General features: G+C 40.0%; 1 non-coding gene across 1 annotated transcript; it reads right to left on the bottom strand.

Moving 5' to 3' along the window:
• Positions 1-135: 135 nt before the first annotated feature.
• Positions 136-207, bottom strand: TRNAC-ACA (transfer RNA cysteine (anticodon ACA)). The gene has a single exon. It is a non-coding gene; the product is annotated as a tRNA-Cys (tRNA).
• Between the last annotated feature and the right edge of the window lie 17,644 nt (positions 208-17,851).

The raw sequence follows: 17,851 nt of genomic DNA, 5'->3' as shown, positions 1-17,851 counted from the left end.
CTACTAATTAAAGTCGCTCATTCGTGTCTGGACTCTTTGCGACCCCGTGGACTGTAGCCTACCAGGCTCTGCCATCCATGGGATTTTCCAGGCAAGAATACTGGAGTGGGTTGCCATTTTCTTCTCCAGGACATCTTCCCAACCCAGGGATTGAACCTGGGTCTCCCGCATTGTAGGCAGACGCTTTACCATCTGAGCCACCAGGGAAGTCTTAGTTTGGGGCTCCCAAGAATAAAGTTACTATGAACGTTTCTGTATAGGTGTTTGGGTGGACATAAACTTTCAGTTCTCTGAACAGGTAAATGCCTAGGAGGGAAATGGTTCAGTCACATGGTAAGTATATAACATTTTAGGAAATGTGACATCTCTAAAGAGATTAGGTACTAGAAAAGGGGCTACCTGCTGAAAGTGAGAAAGAAGCCTGCAAAATCAAATTAGGGGTCCATCAATGATACTCAAGATATCATAGCATCCTCCACTTCATATCTATTTCTACCCAATGCAGATGCTACATTTTCTATTTTAAATCTCACTGCTTTGTCTCAACCTGTTCCTTTCAGTACTAATAAAATAATGGGAGGTTGTCTCTAAAAGACACTGACACCTATGCTTTGACTATTCTTGTAACTTCTACTAATTTCCGTTGTGTGCCTCTGCTCCAGCAAGCTAAATTGCAACTTGCTCTGTAACAGCATCGTGAAATTCCGTGTTTGCCAGGGGGCACCACACCAGAGCCAGCCAAACTAAAGCAGTTCCTTCACGGGTACTGTCCTTGCCTGGTGCATCGTTAGATCAGATTCCTTCTTCTCTTCAGTTTAAAGACTTACTGATGTGACTAGAGTATTGGAAGCTGACCTACTAAGAGTCAAATGAATCCTTATAACTCCCCTCTGAGGTCATCCCAATATCCATTCAAACTTGAAGGAAGTTCAGGAATAAAACTCATTATTGAGTTTGTATTAGAGTAAGGATGACCACATCTCAGTCCTTGCAATACTCCCACACAGGCAGGTAAGAAGCTGATCAAGAGACTACCTCTGCTTGTTCATGATCTCAAGGTGGGTGATGGAATTTTGATGCCCATATTCCTGGCGGTTCCCAACACAAATATGCCCTATCCTCCAGCCCCTGAAAAAGTCAGTATTTCACAGTAGTCAATTTATATGCAGCTTTCCTTCCTAGGCACATAAAGCCAATTAATATTTGTGATTTTGTGGGAAAATGAATAGTATATCTAGATGCTTATACCTCAGGGATTTCAGAATCCTCATGCTTCCCTCCATCTAAACAAGTCAGTCTAAACCGAAAGATTCATTTTTCTTTGAGAGTTCGTCGTTGTACAGTATATAGATTACTGTGCCTTCCTAACCTAAGCACTTCACAGGAAAACTTCCTATAACTCTTCTTAAGATTAACTGAAAAGCTTTACAAACCACGTAGGAAAAAGCTATAATTTTGCTAAGAAATTACAAATTATTTGGGTCACAGTCTGTCAGCCATGGATGCTTTCTGTTCACCACAACACATAAAATTTCCATGTTACCAAAGTTCTAAACTAAGAAAAACAATGAAAACATTTTTTTTTTGAGGATTGACTGGTTATTACAAACAATAAATACCTAATTTAAAAAATAGCTCAGTCCCTTCATGAGCTTATTAAAGCAACAGTTCCTGAGTCTCTTCCATGGGAAGCAGAAATGAAGAAGTTTTCTCCTCTTTCACTGCTTCTCTTCAACTATCTTGCACTTTGGGTATCCCAAACATGTCAAACCCTTTTCTTTTCTGTTAATGAAAGAAAAGATGCTATATTTGTAGTATTAGCTCATGAGAGCCAGTAGGTTGCCTCTTTTAGCCTAATTCATGGTTTAGTAACCAAGGCATACTTTTTAGGCTTGCAAAACGCAAGAGCATCTGCCAAACAGGTTGACACTTCTGCCAATATATTGTTTGTGTCTCACTAACTCTATGATTTGCACCTGCTGAACAATCATTGTTATAATACTTTTAGACAACACTCAAGATTTCTCTATCAGCAACTTTTCTATTTATGAAGCTTTGTTAATTATCTCTTTTATGTATCCCTATTTAACAAAAGTCAAACCTTACTCTTGCAACTTGATTCCTTTTCAGGATGAAGGGAAAACATGTGACTATAGCAATGACTAAGATAAGCATGTCCAGGACTGATCTTACAGAACCCTTTTAGTTCATCTTGGCTTAATACAACTTATAGACGGATTTTATTTAAGAGATTATAAAGGCATCCTCTTTTGCTGTGTCTACCAAAAGTGTAGCCATCAAAGGGCTCCATTACATAATATTCGATCTTCCAGATTCCAGAATTAATAGTTCTGACTAAAGCCTTTATTGTGGCAAAAGACAAAAGGTAATCTTTTAGAATTGTTCATGTCCCCCTAGGCAGACAATGGGGAGATCTGCTCCAGGTCTCTCTTCTATCTCTGGCTCCTTGGCACACGACAGCAGAACTCTAGTCTCCATGTGGTGTCCTCCCCGCGTGCGTGCTTTTCTTTTCAAATTTCCCTTATGATAAATACACCAGTTATACTGTTTTAGGATTCACCCCAAATTACCTTATTTTCACATGACTAACTAGGTAAAGCTCTTACCTCTAAATAAGATCACGTTCTTAGGTCCTAGTGGTGAGGACTCCAGTATGTATTTTTTGAAATGAAATGAAGTGAAAGTCACTCAGTTGTGTCTGACTCTTTGCAACTCCATACCGCTAATGGAGTTCTCCAGGCCACAATACTGGAGTGGGTAGCCTTTTCCTTCTCCAGAGGACCTTCCCAACCCAGGGATCGAACCCAATATCTTTTTTAGGGAATACAATTCAACCAATAACATATCAACATGACAATGCTTTTCGGCATTACTGGGCACCATTTCTATTCTTACTATAGGTTCATGTGTCACGGTGCAAGCGAACTACCAACCAAGCTACAAACTATCAAATCAGTGGGTTTCTACTCACATGAGATTTAAATTGAGACCGACTCAAAAAAGTCTCCAGAAGCAGATAATTTCAAGAAGCAGTCATTTTGTCCAAGGATTCTGAACCAAGGAGATGACAGTGGATATACAGTCCATGCCTGAGATTGGCAAAATAAGACACAACTGAAAGAATTTCTTTAAAACAACCATTCTTTTTCTTGTAATTATTATTCTTGTATTCTTGGTCATTTAACCCAAATATCACATGATCATTGTCTTCTCTCAGCACAGTTGAGTTTAACCATGCTCAGTTCTTGGTATATTCAAAATAAACAAGTTATTAGCCTATGCATTTGCAATAGCATTTAGTGCAGAAATGGTTGGGTATATGGGAACTTCTTTGTTCATAAAAAGAATATTTGCATATTACCATATCTTATGGGCTTCCCAGGTGGCACTAGTGTTAAAGAACCCATGTGCCAATGCAGGAGACATAAGAGATGCCAGTTCAATCCCTAGGTTAGGAAGATCCCTTGGAGGAGGGCTTGGCAACACACTCCAGTGTTCTTGCCTGAAGAGTCCCATAGACAGAGGAGCCTGCTGGGCTATCGTCCATGGGGTCACAAAGAGTCAGACACGACTTAAGCAACTTAGCAGTCATGCACGTACCGTATCCTGTACTTCTATTTATTATGCAAGGCATTTGCAATTGTTCTAGTCCCCATGATCTACATGAGGTTTGGGAAAACTTTCCTGCGCTTTTCTGCAGAGGCCTGGTTTACCTGACCAAAAACCACAGAGGCCATGGGGTCTAAGTGGGGACAACTTTTGTTACAACTCAATTTCAGAGGCTAAAAACACTAATAGATAATGGCTGGCACAAATATGTGTCTCTTTCAGCAATGTTCAAGAGATTAAATAATTATATTAAAATGATTGGGAGGACATATACCCTGAGAAAACCATAATTGAAAGAGACACATGTACCCCAATGTTCATTGCAGCACTATTTACAATAGCTAGGACATGGAAACAACCTAGATGTCCACTGATAGATGAATGGATAAAGAAGTTGTGGTAGATATTTACAATGGAATATTACTCAGCCATAAAAAGGACACATTTGAGTCAGTTCTAACGAGGTGGATGAACCCAGAGCATGTTACATGGAGTGAAGTAAGTCAGAAAGAGAAAAACAAAAATTGTATATTAACATATATATATGAAATAGAAAGATGTTATGGATGAACTTATTTGCAGGGCAGCAATGAAGAGAGACATAGAGAAGAGCCTTGTGGACACAGTTTGGGAGGGAGAGGGTGGGACAGATAGAGAGAGTGGCAAGGAAACATATACATCACCATGTAAAATAGAGAGTCAGTGGGGATTTGCTCTGTGACAACCTAGAGGGGTGGGATGGGGTGGGACATGGGAGAGGGGTACAAGAAGGAGGGGACACACATATACCTATGGCTGACTCATCCTGATGTACAGCAGAGACCAACACAGTATTATAAAGCAATTATTCTCCAATTAAAAAAAAAAAACTATAGTGCAATATAACAACAAAGACTTTGATATTTGTTTATCTTTAGAATTTTTTATTTTCACTAGAAATTAAAGGCTTTGTCTCATTGACACAAAATTCCCAGCATGTTTTAGGTGCTTAATTACTACTGTAGGCTAAGTGTAGGAAAAAAATTTTAGTCAAAAAAAAGGGAAGAAGATAGGGGGATACAATACCAAGGGAATTTAGTGCAAGTTTCCTAAGGATTAACTGTGAGTAATTCCTTTTTCCTTATATTGAATTGGTGAAATTAGGGTTTCCTGTTAACTAATTAGGTTTAGAAATTTATCCTGTCTCTTGTCAGTTGTCCAGCATCCAATAGTAAAGGCAAAGCACTATTCCACACACCAAAACTAGTTAATCCCTGGCTGGAAAGGTTGTTTGGTTCAAGGAAAATTTCTTCTTGTGGTTACGTCTATGGTGACACAGTGCAATTGCTTAGGTTTCAGAGAATTGTTATCTTAATGAACCAGCTTTATTGTTGAACCTATGATGTATTCAGTCCAGTTCAGTTGCTCAGTTGTGTTCGACTCTTTGCAACCCCATGAATCACAGCACGCCAGGCCTCCCTATCCATCACCAACTCCCGGAGTTCACTCAGACTCGTGTCCATCGAGTCAGTGATGCCATGTGTCCACCGAGTCAGTGATGCCATGCAGCTATCTCATCCTCTGTCGTCCCCTTCTCCCCCTGCCCCCAATCCCTCCCAGCATCAAAGTCTTTTCCAATGAGTCAACTCTTCACATGAGGTGGCCAAAGTACTGGACTTTCAGCTTTAGCATCATTCCTTCCAAAGAAATCTCAGGGTTGATCTCCTTCAGAATGGACTGGTTGGATCTCCTTGCAGTCCAAGGGACTCTCAAGAGTCTTCTCCAACACCACAGTTCAAAAGCATCAATTCTTTGGCACTCAGCTTTCTTCACAGTCCAACTCTCACATCCATACATGACCACGGAAAAACCATAGCTTTGACTAGACGGATCTTAGTGGGCAGAGTAATGTCTCTGCTTTTGAATATATTATCTAGGTTGCTCATAACTTTTCTTCCAAAGAGTAAGGGTCTTTTAATTCCATGGCTGCAGTCACCATCTGCAGTGATTTTGGAGTCCCCGCCAAAAAAGTCTAACACTGTTTCCACTGTTTCTCCATCTATTTCCCATGGAGTGATAGGACCGGATGCCATGATCTTTGTTTTCTGAATGTTGAGCTTTAAGCCAACTTTTTCACTCTCCTCTTTTAGTTTCATCAAGAGGCTTTTTAGTTCCTCTTCACTTTCTTCCTTAAGGGTGGTGTCATCTGCATATCTGAGGTTATTGATATTTCTCCCGGCAATCTTGATTCCAGCTTGTGCTTCTTCCAGTCCAGCATTTCTCATGATGTACTCTGCATAGAAGTTAAATAAGCAGGGTGACAATATACAGCCTTGACGTACTCCTTTTCCTATTTGGAACCAGTCTGTTGTTTCATGTCCAGTTCTAACTGTTGCTTCCTGGCCTGCATACAGATTTCTGAAGAGGCAGGTCAGGTGGTCTGGTATTCCCATCTCTTTCAGAATTTTCCACAGTTTCTTGTGATCCACACAGTTAAAGGCTTTGGCATAGTCAATAAAGCAGAAATAGATGTTTTTCTGGAACTCTCTTGCTTTTTCCATGATCCAGCAGATGTTGGCAATTTGATCTCTGGTTCCTCTGCCTTTTCTAAAACCAGCTTGAACATCTGGAAGTTCATGGTTCATGTATTGCTGAAGCCTGGCTTGGAGAATTTTGAGCATTACTTTACTAGCATGTGAGACAACCGCAATTGTGTGGTAGTTTGAGCATTCCTCGGCATTGCCTTTCTTTGGTATTGGAATGAAAGCTGACATTTCCAGTCCTGTGGCCACTGCTGAGTTTTGCAAACTTGCTGACATATTGAGTGCAGCACTTTCACAGCATCATCTTTCAGGATTTGAAACAGCTCAACTGGAATTCCATCACCTCTACTAGCTTTGTTTGTAGTGATGCTTTCTAAGGCCCACTTGACTTCACATTCAAGGATGTCTGGCTCTAGATGAGTGATCACACCACCGTGATTATCCGGGTCTTGAAGATCCTTTTTGTACAGTTCTTCTGTGTAATCTTGCCACCTCTTCTTAATATCTTCTGCTTCCGTTAGTTCTGTCCTTTATCGAGCCCATCTTTGCATGAAATGTTCCCTTGGTATCTCTCATTTTCTTGAAGAGATCTCTAGTCTTTCCCATTCTGTTGTTTTCCTCTATTTCTTTGCATTGATCGCTGAAGAAGGCTTTCTTATCTCTTCTTGCTATTCTTTGGAACTCTGCATTCAGATGCTTATATCTTTCCTTTTCTCGTTTGCTTTTCGCTTCTCTTCTTTTCACAGTTATTTGTAAGGCTTCCCCAGACAGCCATTTTGCTTTTTGCATTTCTTTTCCATTGGGATGATCTTGATCCCGGTCTCCTGTACAATGTCACGAACCTCATTCCATAGTTTGTCAGGCACTCTATCTATCAGATCTAGGCCCTTAAATCTATTTCTCACTTCCACTGTATAATCATAAGGGATTCGATTTAGGTCATACCTGAATGGTCTAGCAGTTTTCCCTGTTTTCTTCAATTTAAGTCTGAATTTGGTAATAAGGAGTTCATGATCTGAGCCACAGTCAGCTCCTGGTCTTTTTGTTGACTGTATAGAGCTTCTCCATCTTTGGCTGCAGAGAATATAATCAATCTGATTTCGGTGTTGACCATCTGGTGATGTCCATGTGTAGAGTCTTCTCTTGTGTTGTTGGAAGAGGGTGTTTGCTATGACCATTGCATTTTCTTGGCAAACTCTATTAGTCTTTGCCCTGCTTCATTCCGTATTCCAAGGCCAAATTTGCCTGTTACTCCAGGTGTTTCTTGACTTCCTACTTTTGCATTCCAGTCCCCTATAATGAGAAGGACATCTTCTTTGGGTGTTAGTTCTACAAGGTCTTGTAGGTCTTCATAGAACCGTTCAACTTCAGCTTTTTCAGCGTTGCTGGTTGGGGCATAGACTTGGATTACTGTGATATTGAAGGTTTGCCTTGGAAACGAACAGAGATCATTCTGTCGTTTTTGAGATTCCTAGAATGTTGATGTTCACTCTTGCTATCTCTTGTTTGACCACCTCCAATTTGCCTTGATTCATGGACCTGACATTCCAGGTTCCTATGCAATATTGCTCTTTACAGCATCGGACATTGCTTCTATCACCAGTCACATCCACAGCTGGGTATTGTTTTACGCTAATGTTTGGCTCCAACCCTTCATTCTTTCTGGAGTTATTTCTCCACTGATCTCCAGTAGCATATTGGGCACCTAATGACCTGGGGAGTTCCTCTTTCAGTATCCTATCATTTTGCCTTTTCATACTGTTCATGGGGTTCTCAAGGCAAGAATACTGAAGTGGTTTGCCATTCCCTTCTCCAGTGGACCACATTCTGTCAGACCTCTCCACCATGACCCACCCGTCTTGGGTTGCCCCGTGGGCATGGCTTAGTTTCATTGAGTTAGACAAGGCTGTGGTCCTAGTGTGATTAGATTGACTAGATTTCTGCAAGTATGGTTTCAGTGTGTCTGCCCTCTGATGCTCTCTTGCAACATCTATCATCTTACTTGGGATTCTCTTACCTTGGGCAGGGGTATCTCTTCACAGCTGCTCCAGCAAAGCACAGCCGCTGCTCCTTACCTTGGATGAGGGGTATCTCCTCCCACTCAATTGATGATTCCATGCTAGAGTAAACTGAATTCCTTATGGTCGAACTTCCTCCTCTGGGATAGAGACAAAACCACAGGAAAGGACTGATGAACTTTGACCCCTTCTTCACACTATATGCAAAGCTGCTGCTGCTGCTGCTGCTAAGTCGCTTTAGTTGTGTCCGACTCTGTGCGACCCCATAGATGGCAGCCCACCAGGCTCCTCCATCTCTGGGATTCTCCAGGCAAGAACACTGGAGTGGGTTGCCATTTCCTTCTCCAATGCATGAAAGTGAAAAGTGAAAGTGAAGTCATTCAGTCGTGTCCGACTCCTGGCAACCCCATGGACTACAGCCCACCGGGCTCCTCCATACATGGGATTCAGGGGCAGCCAAATGCCATAATCCCAAGTTGGGGAAATCAGATATAAATTAGAGGTGCTTCAAAGGTGGAATCCTAAAATGGGCACCATACAAACACTCTAACCAGCCCAGGGCTTACTTAACCCACAAATCCAGACATAGCCATCCAATGGATGTCACTGAGAGACCTTGTTTTCCTAATGTAGACCAGAGATAGTTCACCATCTCATGGTTATAGAAGACCTAACTCCATTTCTTATCCCTCAAACTATATTATGAGATCCTTAGGAGAAAATCTTTTAGAAATTCTGCTTAAGTTAATTACTATGGCAGTAGGTTTCGAAGGTGACTTTTTGTGCTTTTGTTTGTGTATGTGTGCTCAGTAAATCTGAATTTGTTTAAAAAACATTAGCGTATTTGTTTGACCTGCATTTTATGCTTGCTATTTGAGAAGAGTAGTTTGGATTTCTTTTTTCCTAATCTATATATAATTTGGTAATGTAATATTAACGTATCATTTTATTTACTTATTTTAACTTTTTATTTTATATTGCAGTGTAGCTGGTACTGGGCTCTGAAATAACTGAGATGGCAACTGCAGCCATGAAATTAAACGAGTCTTGCTCCTTGGAAGGAAAGCTATGACAAACCTAGATGGTGTATTAAAAAGCAGAGACATCACTTTACTGCCCATATAGTCAAACAAATGTCCATATAGTCAAAGCTATGGTGTTTCCGGTAGTTATGTATGGATGTGAGAATTGGACCATCGAGAAGGCTGAGAACTGAAGAACTTATACTTTTAAATTGTGGTGCCAAAGAAGATTTTTGAGAGTCCCTTGGGCTGCAAGGAGATCAAAACAGTCAAGTCTAAAGGAAACCAATCCTGAATATTCATTGGAAGGACTGCTGCTGAAGCTGAAGCTCCAATACTTTGGTCACCTGATGCAAAGAGCCAACTCATTGGAAAAGACTCTGGTGCTGGGAAAGATTGAAGGCAAAAGAAGAAGGGGGTGCCAGAGGATGAGATAGTTAGATAACATCACCAACTCAACGGACATGTGTTTGAGCAAACCAGGAGATCAGAATGGCTACCCACTTCAGTACTCCTGCCTGGAGAATTCCATGGACAGAGGAGCCAAGTGGGCTACAATCCATGGCATTGCAAAGAATCAGAGAAGGACACAACTGAGTGACTTTCACTTGCACTTTCCTGGAGACAGTAAAGGGCAGGGGAGCCTGGTGTGCAGCAAGCCATGGGGTCACAAAGAGTCGGTCATGACTTAGAGATTGAAAAACTGAAAAATGGCCAGTTAAGAGTGTTGTTTAAAGTTTTGATAGCTTACAGTGAACGATATCAGATTCTCGATCTCCTAAGAAGAAGATTTAGCTTTGGGACCAGGGACCAGGTTTGATCAGCTTTTGTGTAGCAGAGTTTTATTAAAATATGTAAAGGGACAGAGAAATTTTCTGACGTAGACATCAGAACGCGGATGGAGAGTGCCCCCCCTCACTAGTCTCAGCAAGGGAGTATATACTTTTTCAATTGGTTATAAACAATAAATCAAAAGAATGTCTCAAGGTTGTAAAGATCTTACTAGACTGTCTCCCACAATACATTTTAAGATGACAGGATTAAAACTAACAAGAGAAAGATCTTACCAGACCCACTCCCATAATACACATTTTAAGATAACAGGATTAGTCAGAAGGTTTTCAAGAAGGAGAAACTGTCCTCAAGCAGGATACATTGTTGTTATATAATCCTTACTAAGGAATGTAGAAAAAAAAAAAAAGTTTGTCCTTTCCTCCTCCTTGAGAGCCCCAGACTCCTTTTTCCTCCTCAGGGACCCTGGACTTCTTATCAACCTGCCTAGGAGTTTACTCTCTCCTTTTCAGGTTGGATGTATTATTTTAAATTGTAAACATTCACAATAACTGTTTCTTTTATTAAAAAGTGATAAACTACTGCTAAACTCACTTATTACATTTTATCCTCAAATTGCTTTTCCAAGTAAATTTATTTTTATATACTTTATTAACAAATTAATTTAAAAAACAAATCTAAGTTTTGAATCAGAGAAGAAAGGCCTAAAATTTACAGCAATCCAGGCCCAGCTCTTTAAAATTACCTTTTGAAATGCATTCTGCAACATGAATTAACACAATTTATACTTCTGGACATTTCTATCTGTTTCATAGGGTGTTTACTCAGCTATCATTAACTCTAAAGGCTTATCTACATTCTTAGATATAATAGGAGTGTTTTCACATTTATGGCCTATAAGTAGGGCTTCCCTCATGGATCAGATATTAAAGAATCTGCCTACAATGCGGGAGGTCCAGCTTCAACCCCTGGGTTCAGAAGATCCCCTGGAGAAGGGAATTGACAACCCTCTCCAGTATTCTTGCCTGGAGAATACCCATGGACACACGAGCCCATCAGGTTCCTGTGTCCATGGCGTTGCAAAGAGTCGGACACCACTGAGCGACTACACTTTCAGTTTCCACTTTGCTAATACGTGAGCCATCTGCAGGAGTCATGACAACTTCTTTGTACACCACAGACTTTAGCAAGGTAGAATATTGTTCTTGAAATCAGAAGCCACTAAGAGAGCTCTAGAAAAACATCTATTTCTGCTTTATTGACTATGCCAAAACCTTTGACTGTGTGGATCACAATAAACTGTGGAAAATTCTGAGAGAGATGGGAATACAGACCACCTGACCTGCCTCTTCAGAAATCTGCATGCAGGTCAGGAAGCAACAGTTAGAACTGGACATGGAACAATAGACTGGTTCCAAATAGGAAAAGGAGTACGTCAAGGCTGTATATTGTCACCCTGCTTATTTAACTTCTATGCAGAGTACATCATGAGAAACGCTGGACTGGAAGAAGCACAAGCTGGAATCAAGATTGCTGGGAGAAATATCTATAACCTCAGATATGTAGATGACACCACCCTTATGGCAGAAAGTGAAGAGGAACTAAAAAGCCTCTTGATGAAAGTGGAGAGTGAAAAAGTTGGCCTAAAGCTCAACATTCAGAAAACAAAGATCATGGCATCCGGTCCCATCACTTCATGGGAAATAGATGGAGGAACAGTAGAAACAGTGTTAGACTTTATTTTCTTGGGCTCCAAAATCACTGCAGATGGTGACTGCAGCCATGAAATTAAAAGACGCTTACTCCTTGGAAGAAAAGTTATGACCAACCTAGATAGTATATTCAAAAGCAGAGATCTTACTTTGCCGACTAAGATCCATCTAGTCAAGGCTATGGTTTTTCCAGTGGTCATGTATGGATGTGAGAGTTGGACTGTGAAAAAGGCTGAGTGCCGAAGAACTGATGCTTTTGAACTGTGGTGTTGGAGAAGACTCTTGAGAGTCCCTTGGACTGCAAGGAGATCCAACCAGTCCATTCTGAAGGAGATCAACCCTAAGATTTCTTTGGAAGGAATGATGCTAAAGCTGAAAGTCCAGTACTTTGGCCACCTCATGCGAAGAGTTGACTCACTGGAAAAGACTTTGATGCTGGGAGGGATTGGGGGCGGGAGGAGAAGGGGGCGACAGAGGATGAGATGGCTGCATGGCATCACGGACTTGATGGACATGAGTCTGAGTGAATTCTGGGAGTTGGTGATGGACAGGGAGGCCTGGCGTGCTGCGATTCATGGGGTTGCAAAGAGTTGGACAAGACTGAGCAACTGAACTGAACTGAATCTAGTGGAAAGGAGAGAATAGCTCCCTGCTCTTGATTGACGTAGTTTAAGAATTTTCAATAATCTACTTTCCCAAAAGTGCTTCCCAGGTGGCACTATGGCAACTCACTCCAGTATTGTTGCCTGGAGAATCCTGATGGACAGAGGAGCTTGGCAGGCTATAGTACATATGGTTGCAAAGAGTTGGACAGGACTGAAGTGACTTGACACACAGCCACAATAATGGCTGAAGATGGGAAACAATAGTAATTTATGTGAAGTATGATAGGAACAAATACACTTGCATGATCAAGTTACATATTTATAATTTGACAAAGGGTGAAATCTATGTTTATAGTTGTGACTACAAAATTATAATTGTTGGGAATTCCCTGGAAGTTCAGTGATTAGGACTCTGTGCTACCACCGTGTGAGGAACAGCTTCCATCCCTATCAGGGAACCAAGATCCCGCAAGACTCGTAGTGAGCCCACTCCCCCAAAAATCTTTTTTTCTGTTTTGCCACTTTAAAAAAAAGCTAGTAAAGAATTGGAGAACTAGCTTGAATGCTCAGTCTCATGACATTCTGCAGATGACAATTTCAAGTTGGTTTCTGATACTGTGAAAATGGGATAAACTGCTTCAGGATTACACATTGAAAGAGTAATAAAAACTACTTTTAGGCCTTACCAAAAATGGCTCAATTAACAGTACTCAAGTATATTTCATTCAGATTTTAAAGAAAAGAATTTAAAAAAAATTTAGAATTTATAAGTGGGAATATATAAAGTAAAATACTGCTTAATTACTTATTCAAGGTCATCGAACAGTTTGGTTTCTAAGCTAGTAACAGAAACTCAATTTTCTAACATCTACCCCAAATTGCTATATAGATAACTCTAGAAATTCTATCTGTGAAATTTCAATCAAGACAGATATTTAAGCCCTGTGAAAACTTTGCTTGCTCTGTATTTCATCAGTTTCAGACTGATTACTATACAGTAATCCATGGTGGGTTTGTTTGGCTTTCTTTTTGGACAGCACATGCTGGCACAGCATTTTCCACCCCTTTGGGGTAACCATGACACAGGCACATTTAAATAAATTAATGTCCAGTCTCAGCTAACTCTTCTGAGTTGACCAGTAAAATCTCTGCTGTTCAACACAAAACACAAAAAAGGATCCCTTTTTATGCTGTTAAAAAACTCTTTTGGAGCACATAAATATCCAATTTTAGTGGAAAGAAAGTGTGGAAAAATAGTATTGAATATTTTTCACATCTGAAAGAGAGTAAAAATGTATGATTATTTTTCTCAACCCTTTCCTACACAGGTTTATTGAAGGATGAAAGCTCCTAATTATAGTACTATAAAGCTATAATAATTACTACCATTTTAAAAGAAAAAATACTTTATTTTAGTTAATTTGAAATGATAATTTGTACACATGGCAGGTAGGAAAAAAAAAATCACTTCCTGCAATTGGCTCCAAAGAACGTGAAAAAATAGCGAAGCTCTAATACTTATATTCAGATGACATACTAATACATGTAAAAAAAACTAAAACTATTAGAGCTTATCAATGAATATGGTAAAGTTGCAGGATAAAAAATAAACACACAAAAATCAGTTGCATTTCTGTATATTAACAATGACATATCAGAAAGAGAAAATAAGGATATTCCTTTTACCATTGAATCCAAAAGGATAAAATACCTAGGAATTTATACCCAGAAGGCAAAAGATCTATACTCCAAAAACTATAAGACCCTGAAGAAAGAAATTAAAGGCAACAAACCATCAAACAAATGGAGAGATATACCATGTTCTCAAATTGTTAAAATAGTCATACTACTTAAGGCAATCTACAGGTTCAATACAACGCCTATCAGATTACCAACGGCATTTTTCATAGAGCTAGAACAAACAATTTTAAAATTTATATGGAAATACAAAAGGCTCTAAATAGCCAAAACTATCTTGAGAAAGAAGAATGAAGCTGGAAGAATCATACTCCCTGACTTCAGACTATATTACAAAGCTATGGCGATCAAAATATTATGGTATGGACACAAAAACAGATATATAGATCAATGGAACAGGATACAAAGCCCAGAAATAAATCCACGCCCTTATGACCAATTAATGACAAAAGAGGCAAAAATATGCAATAGAAAAAGGACAGTCTCTTCAATAAATGATGCTGGGAAAACTGAACAGCAATAGGTAAAAGAATGAAATTAGAAGATTCTCTAACATTACATATGAAAACAAATTTGAAATGGATTAAAAGATCTAAATGTAAGACCAGATAGTATAAAATTCCTAGAGGAAAACACAAACATTCTTTGACATAAATATTGACATAGCAATATTTTTTTTGGATCCATCTAGGATAATGGAAATAGAAGCAAAAATTAAACAAATGGAACCTAATTAAAATTAAAAGCTTTTACAGACCAAAGGAAACCATAAACAAAATAAATAGACAACCTATGGAATGGACAAGTATTTGCAAATGATGAAACTAGCAAGGGATTAATATCTGTGTTTCCTTAGAGGCTCAGATAGTAAAGAATCTGCCTGCAATGAGGGAGACCCAGGGTCTATCCCTGGGTTGGGAAGATACTCTGAAAAAGGGAATGACAATCCACTCTATTATTCTTGCTAGAGAATACAAACAGACGATACAGCTTAACATCAAGAAAACAAACAACTCAATAAAAAATGGGCAGAAGAACTAAATAGACATTTTCCCAAAAAGACATCAGATCAGATCAGATAAGTCGCTCAGTCGTGTCCGACTCTTTGCGACCCCATGAATTGCAGCACACCAGGCTTCCCTGTCCATCACAATCTCCCGGAGTTCACTCAAACTCACATCCATCGAATCAATGATGCCATCCAGCCATCTCATCCTCTGTTATTCCCTTCTCCTCCTACCCCCAATCCCTCCCAGCATCAGAGTCTTTTCCAGTGAGTCAACTCTTTGCATGATGTGGCCAAAGTACTGGACTTTCAGCTTTAGCATCATTCCTACCAAAGAACACCCAGGGCTGATCTCCTTCGGAATGGACTGGTTGGATCTCCTTGCAGTCCAAGGGACTCTCAAGAGTCTTCTCCAACACCACAGTTCAAAAGCATCAATTCTTCGGCACTCAGCTTTCTTCACAGTCCAACTCTCACATCCATACGTGACCACTGGAGAAACCATAGCCTTGACTAGACAGACCTTAGTCCGAGAAGTAATGTCTCTGCTTTTCAAAATGCTATCTAGGTTGGTCATAACTTTTCTTCCAAGGAGTAAGCATTTTTAAATTTCATGGCTGCAGTCACCATCTGCAGTGATTTTGGAGCCCCCCAAAATAAAGTCTAACACTGTTTCCACTGTTTCTCCACCTATTTCCCATAATGTGATGGGACTTGATGCCATGATCTTTGTTTTCTGAATGTTGAGCTTTTTCACTCTCCTCAAGAGGTTTTTTGGTTCTTCTTCACTTTCTGTCATAAGGATGGTGTCATCTGCATATCTGAGGTTATTGATATTTCTCCTGGCAATCTTGATTCCAGCTTGTGCTTCTTCCAGCCCAGCGTTTCTCATGATGTACTCTGCATAGAAGTTAAAGAAGCAGGGTGACAATATACAGCCTTGACGTACTCCTTTTCCTATTTGGAACCAGTCTATTGTTCCATGTCCAGTTCTAACTGTTGCTTCCTGACCTGCATGCAGATTTCTGAAGAGGTAGGTCAGGTGGTCTGGTATTCCCATCTCTCTCAGAATTTTCCACAGTTTATTGTGATCCACACAGTCAAAGGCTTTGGCATAGTCAATAAAATAGAAATAGATGTTTTTCTGGAACTCTCTTCCTTTTTCCATGGTCCAGTGGATATTGGCAATTTGATCTCTGGTTCCGCTGTCTTTTCTAAAACCAGCTTGAACATCTGGAAGTTCACAGTTCACGTATTGCTGAAGCCTGGCTTGGAGAACGGACTGGAATAGGTGAATTTAACTCAGATGACCATTATATCTACTACTGCAGGCAGGAATCCCTCAGAAGAAATGGAGCAGACATCATGGTCAACAAAAGAGTCTGAAATACAGTACTTGGATGCAATATCAAAAATGACAGAGTGATCTCTGTTCATCTCCAAGGCAAACCATTCAATATCACAGCAATCCAAGTTTATGCCCCAACCAGTAATGCTGAAGAAGCTGAAGTTGAACGGTGCTATGAAGACATACAAGACCTTGTAGAACTAACCCCTAAAAAAGATGTCCTTTTCATTATAGGGGACTGGAATGCAAAAGTAGGAAGTCAAGAAACACCTGGAGTAACAGGCAAATTTGACTTTGGAATACGGAATGAAGCAGGGCAAAGACTAATAGAGTTTTGCCAAGAAAATGCAATGGTCATAGCAAACACCCTCTTCCAACAACACAATGAAGACTCTACACATGGATATCACCAGATCATCAACATCGAAATCAGATTGATTATATTCTCTGCAGCCAAAGATGGAGAAGCTCTATACCGTCAACAAAAACAAGACCAGGAGCTGCCTGTGGCTCAGATCATGAACTCCTTATTACCAAATTCAGACTTAAATTGAAGAAAGTAGGGAAAATCACTAGATGATTCAGGTATGACCTCAATCAAATCCCTTATGATTATACAGTGGAAGTGAGAAATAGATTTAAGGGCCTAGATCTGGTAGATAGAGTGCCTGATGAACTATGGACTGAGGTTCATGACATTGTACAGGAGACAGGGATCAAGACCATCCCAATGGAAAAGAAATGCTAAAAAGCAAAATGGCTGTCTGGGGAGGCCTTACAAATACCTGTGAAAAGGAGAGAAGTGAAAAGCAAAGGAGAAAAGGAAAGTCATAAGCATCTGAATGCAGATTTCCAAGGAATAGCAAGAAGAGATAAGAAAGACTTCCTCAGTGATCAGTACAAAGAAATGGAGGAAAACAACAGAATAGGAAAGACTAGAGATCTCTTCAAGAAAATCAGAGATACCAAGGGAACATTTCATGCAAAGATGGGCTCGATAAAGGACAGAAATTGTATGGACCTGCCAGAAGCAGAAGATATTAAGAAGAGGTGGCAAGAATACACAGAAGAACTGTACAAAAAAGATCCTCACGACCTGGATAGTCACAATTGTGTGATCACTCATCCAGAGCCAGACATCCTGGAATGTGAAGTCAAGTGGGCCTTAGAAAGCATCAATATGAACAAAGTTAGTGGAGGTGATGGGATTCCAGTTGACCTCTTTCAAATCCTGAAAGATGATGCTGTGAAAGTGTTGCACTCAATATGCCAGCAAGTTTGGAAAACTCAGCAGTGGCCACAGGACTGGAAAAGGTCAGTTTTCATTCCAATCCCAAAGAAAGTCAATGCCAAAGAATGCTCAAACTACTGCACAATTGCACTCATCTCACATGCTAGTAAAATAATGCTCAAAATTCTCCAAGCCAGGCTTCAGCAATATGTGAACTGTGAACTTCCAGATGTTCAAGCTGGTTTTAGAATAGGCAGAGGAACCAGA

This window comes from Ovis aries, chromosome 3 (genome assembly GCF_016772045.2).
Source record: "Ovis aries strain OAR_USU_Benz2616 breed Rambouillet chromosome 3, ARS-UI_Ramb_v3.0, whole genome shotgun sequence".
Classification (NCBI taxonomy): Eukaryota; Metazoa; Chordata; class Mammalia; order Artiodactyla; family Bovidae; genus Ovis; species Ovis aries.
The sequence above is the reverse complement of the archived record's forward strand: the minus strand, read 5'-3'. Positions and strand labels throughout refer to the sequence as shown.